The sequence below is a fragment of the Tympanuchus pallidicinctus genome, unplaced genomic scaffold (assembly GCF_026119805.1).
Source record: "Tympanuchus pallidicinctus isolate F22 unplaced genomic scaffold, pur_lepc_1.0 scaffold4, whole genome shotgun sequence".
NCBI classification, from domain to species: domain Eukaryota; kingdom Metazoa; phylum Chordata; class Aves; order Galliformes; family Phasianidae; genus Tympanuchus; species Tympanuchus pallidicinctus.
In genome coordinates this window covers 48,759,540-48,776,004 of record NW_026294758.1, presented here as the reverse complement: position 1 = coordinate 48,776,004, position 16,465 = coordinate 48,759,540, and the positions used below count along the sequence as shown (strand labels likewise).

General features: G+C 38.9%; 1 protein-coding gene across 2 annotated transcripts in view; it reads left to right on the top strand.

Annotated features, from left to right (window-relative positions):
* The window catches only part of MRPS27 (mitochondrial ribosomal protein S27), a 40,236-nt gene that overhangs the window by 10,765 nt on the left and 13,006 nt on the right, over positions 1-16,465 (top strand). The window lies entirely within an intron of this gene.

Genomic DNA, 16,465 nt, shown 5'->3' with positions numbered 1-16,465 from the left:
TTGCAGTGTTTGATACTTCAGTGGCAAATTCTTGTTCAGTGTCACTGGAATTTTTGACTTTCCTCGACTGATACTTGTTTATTGGAAATTAAGTTAGTTCTACAGATTTTAGTGCCTACTACCTGGAAGCAGTATTGGATTATAATAAAATGTTACTGTGTCAAACTATTGGAAGTTCTTCTTAGGCATGCCGTTACATCTTTTATGGCAGAAAGTGGAATTTTTGAAGCTAAATTGCAGCAATTTAGTGATTTTAGGAGAGTGGCAGTTTCCATATGTATGAAAATGTGCTTATTCCTTGCAGTGCTAGTGTACCAGTTAGTCCAGTGATGTGTATAAACTAAGTTTCACTGTATTATCTTTATCTGCATATCTGATTTTCAGATGTGAAAGTTGCAGTGTTTGATACTTCAGTGGCAATCAACTGATTTAACGTCCTGAAAACATCTAGTTACTCTAAAGTACTGCTTATAATAAAAGATCACAGTGCACCCGCAAAAGAGGTTGTCTCTTAGCATACGCTGTGTATGCTGTTCATTCCCACTAAATTGACACCTGACTTGATACATCTGCAAAATGTAATGAGTCCTACTAAATTGTTCCAGCACAAATAGAAAAAGGAGAATAAACATACACAAAATCCTACAAGATACTTAATTCTTTCTTTGAGTTGTCTTGTCGTAAAGCTGTAACTGATGTAGGTTTGGCTTTAGCTTCCTTCACAGAAATATGTTAAAGAAATACATAGATGCATAATTAAATGAATCAGAAATATCTGCCTGCTGTTCAAGTTATGCAATCATTACATTTTGAAGTGATGCTGAGAAGTGATGGAAGTTTCTGAGGGGAAGAAAACACTCCATAACCAGAATGGTATGTTTTACTGATCTGCATAACTGTCTAATCTGAGCAAGCCAAAATATCTTCGTTTGCAAAAGACTTGACCTACACTTTGGCATTGTGGGAGTTGCGATGAAAGGAGGTACCAAGAGAGGTTTACCTAATTAGGATGTTCCAGTGATTTGTGATAAACAACTGACAGAAATACTGATTTTCTTTTTTCTAATGTAATTGCAAATGGTGGTCAGTATTTGTTGCTGCTTCATAGAGCTGTTGCTGCTTCAAGAACTGTTGGTCATTGGCCAGGTAAGTGCTGCAGATGGAAGGGTTCTATTCATGTAGACTTCACAGCTCTTCTGGTCCCATCATTCAAGTCGCTTCTGCAGTACATGCTTACTATCCTTCCCATCTTTCAGAGTTTGTCCACTGTTATTGTGTGTCCATAGTCTTATCAGAGTTTGAACCATAGAAAGCTTTGGAGAAAATAACTAGCAGCTACATTTGGGAGACCAGAGTGAAATTTCAGCAAGCTGAGTCTTGTAGCCCTATGTCATTCAGGTGGATAGACTTCGTGGAGCTGCACTGGGAAGTGTGTTAGAACGGATAATAAAGATATAATACTGGAAAGTATTCAGAAGGATCTCTTCCTATAATACAGATCTTTTCAATTATCTTTTTGTAGCTAATATGGCCTGTTATAAAAGCTGCCCTTTAAGCTTTGCAGAAGCTAGACAACGTTTTCAAGGCACTGCATAAAAAGAGAGAAAAAGTTGGAAGACTTTCATTCAGCAGTAATCTTTTTTTACTGCATTGCCTAAATTCAAGAGAGATAAGAATTTAGATCTTAAAAGCTCTTCATATTTAAAACCAGGAGAAAGTAAGATTACTCTGCAAAGTACATTTATGTATTAATATCAGAAGAAAAAAATTCACAGTAATTCTGGAATAAATAGCATGATGAAGTTGGTCAAATTGCAGCATAGAGAGAACTGACTTGGTCACTTCATCAGTGACATTGGCACTGGGAATAAGTGCACCTTCAGCAAGTTTGCAGATGATACCAAGCTGTGTGATGTGGCTGACGTGCCCAAGGGACAGGATGCCTTCCAGAGAGATCTAGACAGCAGTCTTGCACCTGGGTTGTGGCCATTTGTGGCAACCCCCACTGTCAGTACGGTCTGGGGGAAGTGAGGTTGGATCCACAGGTTTGCCAAAAAGGACTTGGGGGATGGGAAGCTGGACATGAGCCAGTACTGTGCCCTCACTGCTCAGAAAGTCAACTGGGTCCTGGGCTGAGTCAAAAGAATTATGGCCAGCAGAGTGAGGTAGATGATCCTGCATCTCTGCACTGCACTGATGAGGTCTCACGTAGGGTACTTCATCCAGATGTGGGTTCTTCAGTGCAGGAGAGGCAAGAACCTGTTGGAGCACATCCACAGGAGGGCCACAGAAATGATTCAAAGGATGGAACACCTTGCTTACAAGGGCAGGCTAAGAAAGCTGGAGGTCTTCAGCCTGGAAAAGACAAGGCATTGGGAAGACCTGGTAGCAGCCTTTCAGTGTGTAAAGGAGACAGACAATCAGGTTCTGTTGTGATAGGACAAGGGGAAGTTGTTTCAAACTAAAAGGGAGGATATTTAGATTGATCTGAGGAATAAATTTTTTACTGTAAGGGTGGTGAGGCACACTGTCCAGAGGGGAGGTAGATACCCCACCCCTGAAGACACCAGGGATGCCCAGGTAAGGCTGGACAGGGCTCTGAGCAGCCTGACCTAGTTGTGGGTGCCCATGTTCATTGCAGGGGAATTGGACTAGATGGTTTTTGAGAGTCTCTTCCAACTCGAACAATTCTATTATTCTGTGGTTCCAGATGCATTTTGCACTTAGTACTGGGAGAAAAGCTTTCATTATTATTCTCAGAAGAATTTGCATATCTTTCAGCAAGCGTCTTTCTTGCCAACAGCTCAGAGCATTCTGTGTAGTAGATAGTATTGGAAATAGTGTGAAGTATAGTATGCTTAGTAAGTATTTAGGTCTTGGCTGAATGTTGTGCTCATTACATGCTGAAGGAGAAAAGGCAGCACTGTGTGAAGGTTTGACTGATTCTCACCATAAAGCTAATGTTTGCTGTATTAAGGGGTATTCTAAAGTTTTTTTTTTCGTAAGTTCTTGGACCAGCAAGAAGCCCAGCTGGAGACAGATTGTGCATTATATTTTAGAAATATTGAAAGTCTAGACAGAGGTTATGTTGCAGCCAAAAATGTAAAGAGTGAGTAGTTCATATGAATACAAATGAGCAGAACAGAGTAAGGCCTTTTATAGCATCAGAATTTAAAACACAAACACATGCAGAGATTATTCATTGGCTGGCTTTGATGACTAATAATTGTGAAGATTCACTTGAGAATTATCCCCGTCCAGCTTCCCCTGAAAGGAACTTCAGATTTGATTACAGCTCCTGAATAGTATTGGCAGCCAGTGCCAGATAGCAGGTCCAAATCTGTGTGAGCAGAACTGTTTCTTTTGAATTTCTCCTGCTATAACTTTAAGTGGTGTTAGGTAGTAAGGTAATCTTTTACAGGTAAGTTGAGGATTGCCACTACAGTTATAAAATACTGAATTTTTATTAGGCTTACACTGTACACAGGACTATGATAATCCCTTTGTTGGGAATTGCTAACTTGGTGGTTATTGTACTTGTCAACCTGAATCATTCCTTTAAGGTGCAAGCACTTACTCTTTTCCTTTTTTTTTTTTTCTCTTTTGAATAAAAATAAGTACAGCAGAAAAAAGATAACAGTGAACTACAGCATAAAAGAATAGTCTTGATGTGCTGTAGACCAGAATTGTTTTACTACAGGCAGACTGATTTGAATTAGAACTATTTGAAAGTTTTACGTTTATTATTTTTTTTAATCTTTTGAAGGAAAGCCATATTGTTGTTTTCTGATAACCCTTGAAGCAACTTTGATTTTCTTTGGAATTATTATACAAAATTTGGAACCATTTTTTTTTTTTTGCTGACCAAGAAGACCATTGTATTTTTACTTAGCAGGTTAACAGGTATTCATTTGCAGGATTAAATTTCGTGGTTGATAATCTTTAAAAAGAAAGAAGTGTTTATCAGAGTGCTGTTTTTATTTATATGGATAATTTTTGTAAGAAATAAGTTTGAATGAAAGTATTATATTTCTGCAAACATACACATTTTAATGATTATGTAAACATTAATTAAATTAGATATAATATGTAAAGTATGTATTGGGATATCTTTTGCATTTAATACTTCATACTTAGAGGAAGTTTTGTTTCTATTTGGTGAAATGAGAAGATTCACGCAATATCAAGATTTTAGTATTTATATGTATTTTTAGTATTTGTCTTTACTCATCCTTTTTCTAGAACAGTGAAGTATTGTTTCTTGCTGCTTTCAGTCACAAGTTACTCATTGTCAAGCTGAACTGAACTACATTTTCATCATCTTTCACTTACTGAGTCTCACTGCTTAGTACCATGAGTGGTGAAAGCAGCAATTAAGGTAGCCATTCAAATGAAAAAGAAAAGATCAAGCCATTTTAACTTCATCTGTCTGCATGCATAATGTATAAAATATTGAAGAAAGTTAAGGAAAGTAGCACATTTATTCATTGGGAAATACATAGTTTTGTGTCACTGTAAATAGTGAGAATGCTGAGTACATTAAATGTCTCAATTTGAAAATGTAGAAATGTGTGAAAATTCAGAAATTGAACAAATCAGGTGAAGCATTTCTTGGGAATATTAATGCTTGTGAATACCTTATTGTGTTTAGTAGTAAATGAGTAAAAGAATTTATGAGCTAAATTATAGTTACCATTAGTGATAGTTTTCTCTCGAGAGAATCAGGATGTTCATGGCTTAAATGAAATGCATAAGCAGCTGTGGATGAGCTTTTCTTGAAATAAGAACAAGTATTTTAATGGAAGTGGGTTTTTAAAATGAAGAGTATTGTTTTTAAAACCAAGAGTTTGTAAACTTTATTCTAGAGAAATTTAAGCTAGAAGCCAAAGAAGAAATGTAGATAGAAAGTTGTGTTGGCTCTCCAGTATCCTGATGTTGGTATAAGAGTTGTGTAACTTATCAAAGCTGTTAAAATGTATGTTGGATTGAATGTTTACGTTACAAAGCTGGTCCTCTTACCTGGGTTGACACAGGATTTTCTGTTTTGTTTTTCTCTTATTTTGTTAACTAAAAGAAATGCTTGTAACAGTTGGAACTGGAGATCCATTAAGTGTGTAAAATATCCAGATCACGTTACAGTATAGATTAGCAGGGAAAGGGATTTATTTATTTGTCTTCTTTTTTTTTCCCTTTACCTTGCAATATTTCCGTCTTTGAAGAAAAATTATCCAGCAGTCCCATGTACATGCTGATAACAAACATACAAGCTATTTGGTGACATTGTTGATTTCATACCAGCTATTGGAGGATGCAGGGAAGCAGAGATGGAACCAAAACGTCTCTCTAATATTCTTCTGCATGAGAATTTCCCTCTGCACCATCTTTTTCTAAGAAGATTTTCAGTGCTGTTGAATGGTGACAAATCATGTAGAGGTTTTGTGGTGTAATCTAGTTGGGAGAAGGACAAAGGCACTATAATCTTTTTTCCTGCATTATGTCACAGTTGAAATAGAAGGTTTGCATGCACTTTTCAATGAGAGCTTCCCTTCTTTTTAATTCAGTACAAGGAAAAACCCACGTGATCTGAATTTTAAATGAATCATTGTCTACAAGCCTGTTAGGTTCCAAATAGCATTTAAGATGAGCACACTCTGATCAGGCATCTTATTAGACTTCCTAGTGGTAAAAAAGAGTGTTCTATACTTTCCTGGGCAGTTGGATCAATTGAATGCTCCAAAATAACGTTTATTGTGTTGTGTTCTGTTAACTTCTGTGTATTTCTGTGTGTTGCACAGTATGTAGCAAACAATAGTGGAAGTAATGCAGGTTCTGGAATGTAAATGCTTTTAGAAATCGGAAAAATTTCTAAAAAGGACCTTGGTAAAGGGTGCATCACACATTGATATGAACTTTTTTTGTTCTGTTACGTGCAGTCATGGACAAAATGATTGTAAGAAAATCAAAATCACTTGTCAGGGAGATACCTATTTCAAGCATGCTTTTTTCTCTGGTGCAGAATAGTTGGGAGTATGACTGTTTTAATTTATTCAGATGGATGTTTGCACTTTAGTAGGTCTGAAGATGTTTGGTGAACAATCAGTTACTGAGTTGTTTTAAAAAGTACCTGATTATATCCCTCAGGTTATAGATCTCTTGTTGGCCACAGTAATAAAGAATTTTCACAAACTAACTTAATATTGCTTGATTTCGATGAATCATTTTTTTTCTTAATACTTCCGTCTTACCTAGAATGTCCAAAATGTGCAGGAGAAAAAAAAATAAGAGGTAGGTACACTTACCATCTTGCATTACTGCTTACTTATGGAACACATACAGTCCTGACTGTACAGAACTGTTTTACTTCCTGAGGGGGAAAGAAGCTTGTGTTGTGAACAGAACTGCACGGCAGTTCTTTGCTGTAATTGAATAGAGGTACTGATAAGCAAAGGTCGTAGCTTAACATTTTCTGGGGGTGATTTCTGAGGTTGTTTCTCCCTTTCTGTCTGTTTCTTTCTCTGTGCAAATTTCTGAATGTAACATGCCTACTAACCAGGTGAAAGAACAGAATAGAGGGTTTTTTGTTTTTTTTAAAAAGACTACTTTAATAGTGAGCTATTTTTAAAGCTTCACGCTCCAACTAATATGTCTATACTGCCTGCTGGAATGAGGACTGTTGCATTTTCAATGTCTCTGTACCAAGGACTCCCGTCACTCTGCTCAGCTACCTTCAGTTTTCCTTCTGGCAGGGTCCTGACTACCCTCGTTTACATCTCTGTCCTTTTCTTGGTGCATCTCCAGTTCACGGACAGAATAATCCCTTCTGTGCTCTTTTTTTTCTTGGAGGGGGAGTGACTGATGTGACTGGAGATGGCAATGTTAATGCCTAATAGAAGTCCCAAACTGTTCTTTCAGCTCATTTTACCTCCTTATCATTATACTGCTTACCTTATTTGCTAAAACTCTAGCATATCTCCAGGTTTTTCAGCTGTCTCACTATTTATGCTAGTTTGAAAGCTTGAGGAACTGTTAAAAATGATGTTACTCACTTCGGGAATAACTGCGTGGGTGCTTTCTTACAGCATTTATTTTCCTTTCTCATCCATTAACAAGTCTTTTGGTGCACTGTGATACACATTATTGAAATGTGATAGAGCTGTGGTCCTTGCCTCCCAACTTTAGCCTTGTTCATGATTCCTGTGCGTATGCTTTGTATGCCACGTACCCAGCTGTCTGAAGCTTAGATCAGCTGGGTGAGCAGTTTGTTTCTTTGGACCAGGTAAGGATTTGTCCGAGAATGTAGTTCAAGGATTGTTAAGCAGTCAATGATGAAAGCATTCTTTCATCTTCAGAACTGGAGGATATACAGAAACGCAAGTGGTAGAAACTCCTGTTGTATCAGCTGTAAGCGTAGATACAACAAATACGACTTCTCTTGCTGAAAAATGAACAAGGATGTTTTTGTTTTTTATTTTGGGGTCATTACTGTGCAGCTTGACAAGCTGAAAGTGCACGGATTTACATGCAGGTTTACATCTTTCTGAGTAATGTCTTTTTCCAAGACTGAGCGTGTATAAAGCTGTCTTTAATCCCAGAGTCAACTTTTTGCTCATCCTCTTTAAATAATATTTATCCAATTCTGATCTCTCCACTTTCACTGCTGTTTTCATTTTGCAATGGAGAAAATTATCCCTTTATTCAATCTAACCAGGCAAACCGAGGGAAAAGAAGGGCATGTACCAGCAATGGAAAAAAGGATGTGTCACCCTGAAAGGACACAAGGATGTTGCCTGGACATGCAGAGGTGGGATTAGGAATGCCAAGGCATTGATGTACTGAACTTGGCAATTGATGTTAAAAACAGTGGGAAGGAATTCTAAAGGTACACAAGTTAGAAGATACAGGCCAATGAGAGTGTATCCTCTTTGCTAAATGAGGAAGGAGAGCTGGCTACAACAGCTATAGAGAGGGCTGAAGCGCTCTATGAAGTTTAGAGGAATTCAGTGCAAGCAAGGCTGATAAAGATGTCTGAAGGAGTTTTCCCCTCTCCTTTAGAGGAATTCATAACAGCCTGTTGTGGCCTGGTGGAAGAGTTGTTACTGCAGTTGTTACATTGACTGTGAGTGGAGGGCAGGACAGTAAATTCAGGTACGTTTCAGAGGCAGGAATCTCAATAAGTAGCTTCAGACTTTGCTGCAAGCTCTGGATCTGTTGCATTTTGAGTGGTTCTTCTCTAAAATTACATGCAAGTATCACAGAATCACAGAAACACCAAGGTTGGAAAAGACCTATGCGATCATCCAGTCCAACCATCCACCTATCACCAATAGTTCTTAGTAAACCATATCCCTCAACACAATGTCCAGACATTCCTTGAACTCCTCTAGGATAATTGTGGCCAAAGTGCAGGACCCAGCATTTGGCCTTGTTGAACCTCATCCCGCTGCCTTCAGCCCAGCGATCCAGCCTGTCCAGATCCCTTTCTATGGCCTCGCTACACCCAGGCAGATCAACACTTCCTGCCAACTTGGTGTCATCTGCAGACTTACTGAGGGTGCACTCAATGCCCTCATCCAGGTCATTAATAAAGTTACTGAAGAGGACAGGCCCCAGCGGTCACCAGCTGCAGTTAGCTTCATTCAGTGCTGCTCTCTGGGCCTGTCCCTCCAGCCAGTCCCTTACCAGCCGAGAGTGTACCTGTCCCAGCCATGGGCTGCCAGCTTCTGTAGGAGAATGCTGTGGGATAGTGTCAGAAGTTTTGCTGAAGTCTAGGTAGACTACGTCAACAGCCTTTCTCTCCGCCACCAGTCAGGTCACTAGATTACAGGAATCAGGTTGGTCAAGCAGGACCTGCCCTTCATGAACCCATGCTGGCAAGGCCTGATTCCCCCAGTCTTCCCGCACATGCCATGTGCTCTCTCTCAGGACAGTCTGCTCCATAATCTTCCCTGTCACTAAGGCTTACAGGCCTGTAGTTCCGAGATCCTCCTTACAACGCTTCTTGTCACATTGGCAAGCCTCTGGTCTTCTGGGACCTCACCAGTCAACAAGGAACGTTGATAGATAATGGCAAGGGGCTCAGCTATGCCTTCCACCACTCCCTCAGCGCTCTTGGGTGAATCTCAGCTGGCCCCATGGACTTGTGACAGTCCAGTTGGAGTATTAGGTCTCTGGCTGCATCCTCCTGAATTGTGGGGGATTTAGTCTGCTCCCCAGCCAAGACTACCAGGTCAGAGAGTGGAGTACCCTGAGGATAACTGGTCTGACCTTTAAAGACAGACATAAAGAAGGCATTCAGAACCTCTGCCTTTTCCTTATCCTCAGTGGTCACATTCCTAGCCTCATCCAGTAAAGAATGAAGATTCTCCTTAGTCCTCCTCTTTCTGTTGATGTATTTATAAAAGAGTTTCTTGTTCCTTTTTACCCCGGTGGCCTAGTTGAGTTCAAGCTGGGCTTTTGCCTTTCAGATTTTCTCTCTACACATCTTAACAGCTTATCTTTCTGAATTGCCCATCCCTTCTTCCACAGGAGTTAGGTTCTCTTTTTCTCCCGGAGCCTCAAGAGTAGCTCCGTATTCATCCATGCTGGTCTTCTTCCCTGCCAGCTCATTTTGTGGCTAAGGGGTACAGCCTGCTCCTGCGCCTTTAAGACTTCCTTCTTGAAGAGTGACCAGCCTTCTTGGACCCCTTTACTCTCTAAGACTGTAAGAGAGTAGAGCCTTTCTTTTGTGCTGCAGAAAGCTGCTCCTCCATTCAAACATTTTAGTGAAATTTATAACATATAACTAGGGTTTGTGACTATTTGATTTTTTTTGTATTTAGTGTATTAATGTTGTTCACTGTTGTTTACTTACAAGAGAGCCTTAAATCTACTAAGAGGAAGATGATTTTTTAGTGATGTACTGCCAGAGATTTATAAGAATAGGCAGAAATGCACTTTCTGTCAGAAAGTGAGCTTGCTGTTTCATTAGGCAACTCTAAGAACTGACTGTCAGAAAATGTAGTTAGGTTATAAAGGATAGAAAAAGGAAGCACAAAATCCTGGCCAACATGTAGTTGATTGCTGTATATGACAGACGATATTAAAAAGACTGCAGAGCTGAGAAAGAAAAGCTGAGCTTTCTTTGCAGAAAGGTGGTTTTGTGTAGTGTTATAAATAGGTACCTTGATGTTACTGAGAGGTGAATTCAATCTTTTCAGTTGTTGGGAAAGGTTGATTACCATAACAAGGTCCTGAAAATGCCTAAGGGACTGTGTAGTATGAACTGCCACTAAAAACATCTCACTTCCCAGTTCATGTGGTTCAAGGGTTAAGAAAAAAATTAGACTGTAGCACTGGGATAAGTAGAAATAAAAGATGAACGTGTGTAGCTGGAAAGAAAGACTACATGCTTACATTCTTGGGAGTCTCCTGTTTAGACTTAATCTTAGAATGTGCTTCTGTACCATCACTTCTCAGTGTCTGAAATGAGGCCTGTTTTGAGGTTGCATTAATTGACAGTGTTACAGCTCTGTGTATCTCCTGAATAAAAAGTACTACAAGAAATGCATTCATATGTAGGTAGAGCAAGCCAAATTTAGAGGAATTATTTTTTTTTAGTTGAGGCAATCAAGTCTGGAGACAGTCAATAAAAATTGAAACAAATGCTAGGCTTTTTTTAGGGAGTTTGCATGCTGGTTCCTGTATAAGAATACAGAGCACTAGACTATTCTCTATTATAGCTGTCTTATCTACTTTTTTTAACCTCTCCTCTTACTTCTTTCATTAGAAAGCATCCATATGCTTTCTGAAAGTACACAGACATTATCTGTATAAAAATCATCATCTGTATAAAAATAAATTTATTATGTGTACTATTTGAGTTCTTTTAATTTCACCACAGAAGTGTTTCCTCTGCTTTCACTTGAGTTAACAGTTAATGTACGAGGTGTTTCGTATCGGATTTATATGGCTATATGAAATTTGTAAAATGATGTATGCAAAGAAAGTTTTAGACCCAGAAGCAGGCAAAAAAGAAATGGAAAGGTAGTTTCTTTCATGTATGGGTGGAATTTTTTTTTTCTTTTACGCTGACACGTGAGCAATGCTCTGGTGCCATTTAAAATGCAGAGAATTTTTCCCAGGGCCCGTGACTTGAAATCACAAAGGGAGACTTCTGGGTGACGTTTCCTTAGCCTTCCAGTTTCCAAGCTAAGCCTGCATGGAATCTGTTTGATCATTATTCAGTGTAGCTTAAAAAATGTGCCTGTGAAGTAAAAACCATGGCATTGCCAAAGAACTTCACAGCATCGTATGACTTGTGTAAAATGTGAAGTGTCTTTGGAATCATTCCACTGAGAGAGCTTTCTCCTGATTCTCAGAGATATTTCTTAGGATATTTTTGTTTCATTTGAAGTCTCCTTACATTTTACTTTCAGGCTTCTTAGAATTATAAGGGGATGAGAAGAAATCTGCACTCTCTGAGTTAAAGCAAGTGAACATGCAAGCTTCTACTTCTCTCTAATTCTTAAAGAAATAAGAGAGATCTGAAAAATAGACGAAACAGATTTACTGCAGTCACAAGCTGGGCTCCTTCCTAGAAGTAGGAGCAGAACCTACTAGTGTTCTAACAGTACATGAAACTTTGGGGTTTAAACTCCGAGGAAAGCAGATAGATCATTTCAGTGATCTGTATTAGAAATGATGAAAGAATGAGGGTACTTAGTGTCCTTTTGTCTTAATTTCTGTACTTCGCAATATGGCAGAAGACAGTTTAGGAATCTCTAACACATAAGAAAGTATTATGTACAGGAGATTTTATTTAGGGAAATTGTTTTATATGAGGTCTGCTCCAGAAGTAATGGCTTCTGTGTTGGCTGACAATGTTATAGATGGCTATTCCTTGTATGGCAGTAGAGATTGAACTTTCCCTGAAATATTCTATTACTTGTTGCTCTGTGATATAGCAGCAGAGGGGCAGTGTGACAAAACGGTGTTTGACATGGAGGTGTGTATGAAGAAAAGATGTGCTATTGAATTTCTCCATGTGGAAAAAATGTCACCCACTGTTGTTTCAGGAGTCCAGTGCATGTGAGCACAGCGAGGCAGAGAGTGGTACATTTCAGTTCTGGCACCGGTGGATCACCTCCACTGGTGCAGATTTTTGATGAGCTCAGCATGTAGGCTCTTGTTCATCAGTAGTGAAAATGCATAGGTAAGGGCAATACCTTTGTTGAAAAACAGCATTTTGTAGCTGAGAATTTGCTCTGTCAAACAGAGTTCTGTGCTCTTGTCTCGATTGTAGTTTCCATGAAAACAAATATGAGGTATTGATTTTGGAGCAACCTACATATATGGAAATTAAAAATCAGCACAGCAAAATGCAGGTGAAGTTTAGAAAGTCTTTAAGAGATCTGCAAGCCTAAGAGATCATATTGTTGAGTGCACAGCAAGTTTAGGTCACAACAAAATACTTTCTTGTTAGGTCAGGCATATTAGACAAATAGAAGCTCTGTTTCACAGATGGGAGAAAAAGAAACATTACGATTTGCACAAGGACAGCCTCTGGCTGGCAACCAGCAGTTGATCCACCCTCAGGAAAGCCATAGCATGCAAAAAGGAGTCTGTTTAGCAAAGAATCTGCCGAGCTAGCTTTATCTCCATACAGTTGAGCTGTTCCTGATAGTATACTTCTGCAGAAGCTGCCCTGTAACCCAGCAGATTTTCCTTCTCAATCGTCCTCATTTGTGGCTGTCCCAAAACATCTTGCAACAAATGTAGGGAAAAGGGTGCAGTGTGGCATCTTACTGCTTCACTTTACTTTCATTTTTGCTGTATTATTTCTCTTGAAAATGGGAGGTATGTGAAAGTGGCGCTAGACTGTATGACCACTTGATGGCACCAAACAAATCTGAAAGACCATTTAAAAGGAAGAAAGAACTGGTAGGGAGCATTTCTGTTTTGGGAGAACACCAATGTTTGCTGAGTTAGTAATGTACTTCATAAGACACTCCTGATAAACTTTACCATTGTGCATTTTCTTTAACACATTACGAGCACTTCAGCATGCTGTAAATAATTAGCTTTGGGACCTTGTGCAGAGTATTACTAAACTAGGAATGCATTCTTAGCCTGGTAGGTCAGTTTGTCAGCAAGAGAGAGTGTGCACTTGCTTGGCTAAAAATACTCTGGTTTCCTTGTACTGTATACTCATACTATCTCTTCTATTTAATAATCATCATCACACAATAAAAAGTAGTTTCTGTACTGGATCACTTCAACTATTTTCAAATAGAAGGAGAATTCTAGTACCATTGCACCATGTGCTATTAAATTTGCAGTGATTTTGACACTTCGGTAACTACTTGTCTTACAGATATTATTCTTCCCATTCTCTGTGGGACAAGATGTTCTCAGGTCAGTGATGAGGAGGATCACCATATTGATTCTTCAGTTCACATGAAGGTGTACCAACAGTGAGCTCCCCTAATAGCCTGATGTTTCTCCTTGCCTTTTCTGAATACGTTATAAGAACCTTGTCCTTCCCATGTTTTTATTAGTTCTCAGAAAAATGAGTTTCAGGAGCAGACGTTTGCAAGATAACCTCCTAGTCTATCCATTAAACACACAGCAATTGCTGGAGGCTTCCTTTATTTAATTCACTCTGAATCCTCTGTTTAACTTCCTTTTGTCCTTTCATCTCCAAACACATTTCCTTGTGTAATTACATCCTTTTCTGTGTCTTGTGGAGAAGGAGGAAGACTCAAAATGACCAGCAATCTCGTTCTTTCACTGTTCCATTTGAAATAAAAATGTCTGCTATGTTTGTTTAGTTTGCTTGGGTCGGATGTAAAAACAGATCCTCTTGGTTTCTCTTCTCATCTTACAGAACAGAGACAGAGCTTATCTCAGCATTGTGTGGATTGAAACAATTAAGTGTATGCTTATTTCTCTTTAACTTCCAGTTCTCCTACAACATCATAGGTTAATGAAAGTGTCTAATGCTGAGGAATTTTGTATACATGCATATAGATACTTGTTGACATTTTTTAGCTTGCCTTTCTTCATTCCTGTGTAACTGATTTGTAATGAATAGTTAGGATTAACTAGAAAATACTTTGTCTTGGAATCTCCTTGAGTTTCCTGTTTGTGTGGTACCCAACACAGTGGAGGCAGAATCCAAAATTATGGATATTAATAGCAACATATAAAAATTGTGACTCATAGGGCCTGTGATTGTGTGTATGCATATAAACGTGTCCACACACATGCCCCCAGGCCTTCAAAGCCTATATCGAGGCTTTTTTAGAGAGTTCTTTCAATGTGTGCCTGAATTTTGTGCATATTAATTCCAGAAACTTGTCATGACTGAGGATCTCTTAGAGAGTTGGGACTTCATGATCCTTGGGATCCCTTCCAACCCAAGCCTTTCTATGATTCTGTGATCAGTTTCATCACGTTTCATAGATTTCACCACGTTCGTGTTTGACCTTTTACTGTCCAAGTGTGATTGGGAACCTACAAGCCCTTCTCCATTACAGTAGGCTATAGCATTCCCAAGGTGTATGAGGTGCCTGGAGTGCTCTTTCTCAGTGTAGGATGCTTGAGTATAAACATACTTGAGAGTAAATATGCATCGGCTTAAAGGTGAATGCTTAAACTCTTCAAAACCTTCATTTTCTTTTACTGTTTACTTCCCTCTGTAACACATTTGTAGGAGAGATGATAAAGTTTATATCAAAGGAAAGGCCTAAGTCTTTGAGAGTGTCAGTGTTATATGTTTATAGGATTGTTGTTTCCACTTTTGTAACAATATTAACCATTTAATAAAGCAGCTTCAAAAGATGCAGACAGCTTTGTTGCTGGGTGCTAGTGTTGTGCTCTGACCCATCTTAAATGGCTGGTGGAACACTGTAGCAATTAGATAATTGTTTCATCAACGTATGATTAAATCCAAATTCCTGTAATTGATGCTTCCTGTAAGCATTATTGAAACAGATCTTCAATGAAATCAGATACATATTCTTGCTTTCCCAGTGTTTGAATTCCAGAGGGAAGAAAATGGAAAGCAATTAGAGCAACAAAATGGATGTTCATAATTTAATATTCAAAGCAGACTTTTTCTATTAAATTTGCATTGACGAGAGAGATTTCATGTGCCACTGAAGAAGTAGTATATTTAGACTTTGTGTAGTTGTTTAGCTCTGCTTTTGGCACTGAAGTCTTTTGGATGCTGTAGACTCTATAACGGGAATGCTTTTCCAGACTTGGCAATCTGTGTAGCCCTTAGCCATGAGATACAATATGCGGAGATTCAGTGGGGGGGAAAAAGAGAGTTGGTGGCCATGTTAATCTGATAAATGTTCTGGAAAGGATGCTCACTCAGATGGAAGAGCCAACCTTGCCTCTAAATAGTGCTGCAGCTTGGCTCGAGGCTGCTAGCATCTGCACATGAGCCTAGCTCAGTCACTGATGTTTACTACAGAAAGTGGCACTACCTCTGCGTTGGGGACCAAGTCTGATTTTCATGTGTTGAATTTGAATTGAGAAAAGTTATGTGTACCTCTTGACGCCGAGGTCAGCATGGTTCAGCATGGGATCAAGGCAGCAGCTCCTACCACTGGATTCGTAATTGCTTTTTGAGACTTTGTCGGAGATGAAGCTCTGTATGTTTTTAGTCGATACTTTTCCAGTCACGAAGTAAGTCATATATCGCTAAGTAAGGATGAAACAAAAGAGGCTGAACTTAAAGTTAAGGATTGGAGTGAGTTGCCTGTGAACACTGCTGAATCCGTTGCACAAGGTGTCTCAGAACTGATTAAAATAAGTCCATGAGGAGCAATGCTAGTGCAGCTGATGCAGAGGGGTAGGGGAAGAATATCCAGTAATTTCCTTGTGCTTGAGGCATGTATCTCTGATTAAGCATTTCTAAGCACAAATGAAGTCTGAGGAGGCAGAGGTGCAGTGAATTCTTGAGTGACTGAAGTGAGGTATGAATTAAGTGTTTGGAGATATCAGATACACAGATTCTGGAGGTTCAAAGGCAGCAGTGTTTTGATGTAATTCTGATACTTGCTAATGTTGTCAGTTGTGGAGGAGCGCTGTGTTTAGAAGAGATTAATAACACAGTGTTTTACAATCAGAAGGACAGTGCTAAAAAGTACAACAATGTTGATAGCAATTTTAGTTGCCATCATAAATATACCAAGCCATTATTTTGTCATTTTCCTCAGAGGAAAATAATTTCTGGAAAGTGAGAAATTTGAAGTATTTTGCATTTGTGAAAAGATGAGATTCTCCCTTCAAACAAACTACTGAAGTGTATCAGCGTATTGTTTCTTTTACTTAAAGGACTAACTAGAATTCTTGGAAGAGCATTGTTTGGCTGCAAAGTTAAATACAGGAGGATTAATATTTGGGTCCATGAAGGGCTGAAGTATTGAAACACAATCTATTGATTATTGATTTGTGAACAACCAATTGGCCATGA